The 5,035-nt window shown below is 44.3% G+C and overlaps 1 non-coding gene across 1 annotated transcript; it reads left to right on the top strand.

Annotated features, from left to right (window-relative positions):
- Window positions 1-202: 202 nt before the first annotated feature.
- Window positions 203-285, top strand: trnas-cga (transfer RNA serine (anticodon CGA)). Its single transcript has one exon. It is a non-coding gene; the product is annotated as a tRNA-Ser (tRNA).
- The last annotated feature ends 4,750 nt before the right edge of the window (window positions 286-5,035 follow it).

The following is a 5,035-nucleotide window of genomic DNA, read 5'->3' as shown; positions in this document are numbered from 1 at the left end:
GAAGCTCTCCAGACTTTTCAGTTTTTCGCGAAATGTATATTATTTCAGTTCTGACCGAAATTTTTCCTTCCTTTCTGTAAGATTCTGTGATTCTACGATTTAATTTTCACATCGTCTGGGAGATACAATAGAGCAAGCATGCAGGCGGTCTCTCTGATAAATTGCACCAACGATTCGACTATTAATGCAGCTCTTCTGTGTAGCTGCGATGGCCGAGTGGTTAAGGCGTTTGACTCGAAATCCAATGGGGGTTTTCCTGCGCAGGTTCGAACCCTGCACGCAGCGATTCTGCAAATGCTCTTTTTTTTATCGACTCACGGGGATCTCATTGGAATCTGATCACAATTCCGTCCACTGCCCTTCATTACACTGATTGACGCGAAGTTGTTGTTCGAACTGGAAACATTAATAGTTTATCGGTATTAATTGTTGGTTTGTTGGACACTACCTCCAAAAATCAGTGAGCAATATACAAAGAATTAAATAGTGCCTTTTAATAAAGATCAGTGCATTGTTTGGGAGGAACTCACCTTTAGTTAATGAGTGCGAACGTAGTTTGGTTTTATAAAGATGAACAAGTTTTGCCAAAATGACCACGGCAGCATTTGACGTTGCAATTTTCTGATAACATCAGTGTTTCCATCAAAGTAGATGCCTTATCCATTAAGCGACGTGGCCCCTGCAGTTTGCAGCAGACTAATGGACAGCAACATTCTAATGGGTCAAAGTGTAATAGAAAGGCAAGCATGACATCTCGGTGCCGCAATGCAAGGAGTATTCGGAACCCAGGAGAGGGCTCTGAGCTAGTTCGAGTGGGTGAGAGCTCAAATCACAGGACCCCAAGAAAAAATGCAAAAAGCAGGAGGCAACAGAGTAGACTAGCACTGGGGTAAGTGTAAACGACAAGGTGAAAGGGAGGGACAATATGTATGAATAGGAAGGGGCTGCTGGAGGGGTCAAAACTAAAAATCATGGTTTAAAAACTAGTATTAAAACACTCTACCTAACCGCACGCAGCATTCGAAATAAAGTAAATGAGTTGACGGCACAAATCATCATAAATGGGTATGATTTGGTGGCCATACAGAAACGTTGCACGTTGGCCAGGACAGGGAATTAAACATACAGCGGTATCTGACAATTCGTAAAGATGGACAAGAAGGGAAAGGAGGTGGGGTAGCTCTGTTAATAAAGGATGATATCAGGGCAGTTGCGAGAGACGATATTGGCTCTAATGAACAAAATGTTGAATCATTGTGGGTGGAGATTAGAGATAGTAAGGGGAGAAAGTCACTGGTGGGCGTAGTTTATAGGCCCGCAAATAATAGCTTCATGGTGGGGCGGGCAATAACCGAGGGAATAATGGAGGCATGTGAAAAAGGAACGGCAGTAATCATGGGGGATTTTAACCTACATATCGATTGGTCAAATCAAATCGCACTGGGTAGCCTTGAGGAGGAATTCATAGAAAGCATACGGGATTGTTTCTAAGAACAGTATGTTACAGAACATGCAAGGGAGCAAGCTATCTTAGATCTGGTCTTGTGTAATGAGACAGGAATAATAAACGATCTCTCAGTAAAAGATCCTCTCAGAATGAGTGATCACAGTATGGTTGAATTTGTAATACAGATTGAGGGTGTGGAAGTAGTGTCTCAAACGAGCTTACTATGCTTAACCAAAGGTGACTATAGTGGGATGATGGCAGAGTTGGCTAAAGTAGACTGGAAAAACAGACTAAACGGTGACACAATTGAAGAACAGTGGAGGACTTTTATGGAGCTCTTTCATAGTGCTCAAGAAAAATATATTCCAGTGAAAAAGAAGGGCAGTAAGAGAAGGGATAACCAGCCATGGATAACCAAGGAAATAATGGAGAATATCAAAATAAAAACCAATGCGTATAAGGTGGCCAACGTCAGTGGGAAACTCGCAGATTGGGAACATTTTAAGCGACAGCAAAGAATGACGAAGAAAGTAATAAAGAAAGGAAAGATTGATTACGAAGGTAAACTTGCATAAAACATAAAAATAGTTAGTAAAACCTTTTACGGATATATAAAACGGAAAAGAGTGACTAAAGTAAATGTTGGTCCGTTAGAAGATGAGAAGGGGGATTTAATAATGGGAAATGTGGAAATGGCTGAGACCTCAAACAATTATTTTGCTTCGGTCTTCACAGTGGAACACACAAAAACCATGCCAAAAATTGCTGGTCACGGGAATATGGGAAGGAAGGAACTTAAGATAATCACTATCACTAGGGGGGTAGTGCTGGACAGGCTCATGGGACTCAAGATAGAGAAGTCCCCTGGTCCTGATGAAATGCATCCCAGGGTAGTAAAAGAGATGGCAGACGTTCGAGCAAATGCATTCGTTATAATCTACCAAAATTCTCTGGACTCTGGGGAGGTCCCAGCGAATTAAAAAGCAGCAAATGTAACGCCTTTGTTTAAAAAAGGGGGCAGACAAAAGGCAGGTAACTTCCGGCCGGTTAGTTTAACATCTGTTGTGGGGAAAATGCTTGAAGCTATCATTAAGGAAGAAATAGTGGGACATCTAGATAGGAATAGTACAATCAAGCAGACGCAACATGGATTCAGTAAGGGGAAAGCATGTTTATATAATTTACTGGAATTCTTTGAGGATATAACGAGCATGGTGGATGGAGGTGTACCGATGGATGTGGTGTATTTAGATTTCCAAAAGGCTTTCGATAAGGTGCCACACAAAAGGTTACTGCAGAAGATAAAGGTACGTGGAGTCATAGGAAATGGATTAGCATGGTTAGAGGTTTGGCTGGCTAACAGAAAGCAGAGAGTCGGGATAAATGGGTCATTTTCGGGTTGGAAATCGGTGGTTAGTGGTGTGCCACAGGGATCGGTGCTGGGACCACAATTGTTTAAAATATACAGAGATGACCTGGAAGAGGGGACAGAGTGTCGTGGAACAAAATTTGCAGATGACACAAAGATTAGTGGGAAAGCGGATTGTGTAGAGGACACAGAGAGGCTGCAAAGAGATTTAGATAGGTTAAGCGAATGGGCTAAGATTTGGCAGATGGAATACAATGTCGGAAAATGTGAGGTCATCCACCTTGGCGAAAAAATAACTTTAAAATGAAGGTTATTTGAATGGGGAGAAATTACAACATGCAGAGGGACCTGGGGGTCCTTGTGCATGAATCCCAAAATGTTAGTTTGCAGGTGCAGCAAGTAATCAGGAAGGCGAATGGAATGTTGGCATTCATTGCGAGAGGGATGGAGTATAAAACAGGGAGGTCCTGCTGCAACTGTACAGTGTTTTGTTGAGGACGCACCTGGAGTACTGCGTGCAGTTTTGATCACCTTTCTTTAGGAAGTATATACTAGCTTTGAAGGGGGTACAGAGACGATTCACTAGGCTGATTCCGGAGATGAGGGGGTTACCTTATTATGATAGATTGCGTAGACTGGGTCCTTACTCGTTGGAGTTCAGAAGGATGAGGGGTGATCTGAAAGCAACGTTTAAAATAATGAAAGGGATAGACAAGATAGAGGCAGAGAGGTTGTTCCCACTGGTTGGGGAGACTAGAACTAGGGGGCACAGCCTCAAAATACGGGGGAGCCAATTTTAAACCGAGTTGAGAAGGAATTTCCTCTCCCAGAAAATTGTGAATCTGTGGAATTCTCTGCCCAAGCAAGCAGTTGAGGCTAGCTCATTGGATGTATTCAAATCACAAATAGATACATTTTTAACCAATAAGGGAATTAAGGGTTACGGGGAGCGGGCGGGTCAGTGGAGCTGAGTCCACTGCCAGATCAGCCATTATCTTGCTGAGTGGCGGATCAGGCTCGAGGGGCTAGATGGCCTACTCTTGTTCCTAATTCTTATGTTCTTTTAATGAGGGATTACGCAGTGGAATTGTATTTAGATCAGTTCCATACTTTGCACTACAAACCAATCAGCGGCAGTGAGCCTTTCACTGATTGAAATACGAGAAGACTTGCTGCCACTCTTCGCATGTGTTCTTAGATGGCTGTTCAGTTCAATACGGGAAACACAGTCTCTGTCGCAGGTCAGACAGACTGTCGTAAAGGGAAAGGATTGGCAGGGAGCCTGGTTTGCCGCAGCTCCTTCCGCTGCCTGCACCTGATTTCTCCATGCTCTCGGCGACGATACTCGATGACCTCAGTACACACCCCCATGCACTTCCTTCACTTCGGGCGATCTATGGACAAGGACTCCCAGGTCACAGTGGGGATGTCACACATTATCAGGGAACTTTGAGGGTCTCTTTGTTACGTTTCCTCTGTCCGCCTTTGGCTCACTTGCCGTGGACAAGTTCCGAGAAGAGCGCTTGCTCTGGCAGTCTCGTGTGTGGCATATGGCCTGACCAGCGGAGCTGACCAAGTGTGGTAAGTGGTGCAATGCTGGGGATGATGTCCTGGACCAGGACGCGAATGTTTGCGCAAATGTCCTGCCAGGGGTTTTGCAGGATCTTGAGGAGACATCGCTGGTGGCATTTCTCCAGCGACATGAGGTGTTTTCTGTACATAGTCCACATCCCTGAGCCACACAGGAGGGCGTTTATTACTACAGCCTTGTAGACCACGAGCATGGTGAAAGTTTTGAGGGACACATCTTCAAACACTCTTTTCCTCAGGCGGCCGAAGGCTGCACTGGCGCACTGGAGGCGGTGTTGGATCTCGTCATCAATGCCTGCTCTTGTTGATCGGAGACGCCCGAGATAGGGGAATTGGTTCACCACGAAATTAGCTTAAATCGATTCCCCCTGGTTGTTGAACACTCTGCAAAGGGAAACAGGACCTTCCTACCAACTCTATCTAAGGCCCTCATAAAGTTATGCACCTCAATATAGTCTCCCCTCAGCCTCCTCTGGTCCAAAGAAAACAGACTCAGCATTTCCAATCTTTCCTCATCAACAAAATTCTCCAGTCCAGGCAACTTTTTTTGTAAATCTCCTCAGTACCCTTTCCAGCGCAATAACAATTTTTTTTTTAAATGTGGTGACCAGAACTGCATACAGTACTCC

The sequence above is a fragment of the Pristiophorus japonicus genome, unplaced genomic scaffold (genome assembly GCF_044704955.1).
Source record: "Pristiophorus japonicus isolate sPriJap1 unplaced genomic scaffold, sPriJap1.hap1 HAP1_SCAFFOLD_81, whole genome shotgun sequence".
In the NCBI taxonomy this organism is placed as follows: Eukaryota; Metazoa; Chordata; class Chondrichthyes; family Pristiophoridae; genus Pristiophorus; species Pristiophorus japonicus.
The sequence above is the reverse complement of the archived record's forward strand: the minus strand, read 5'-3'. Positions and strand labels throughout refer to the sequence as shown.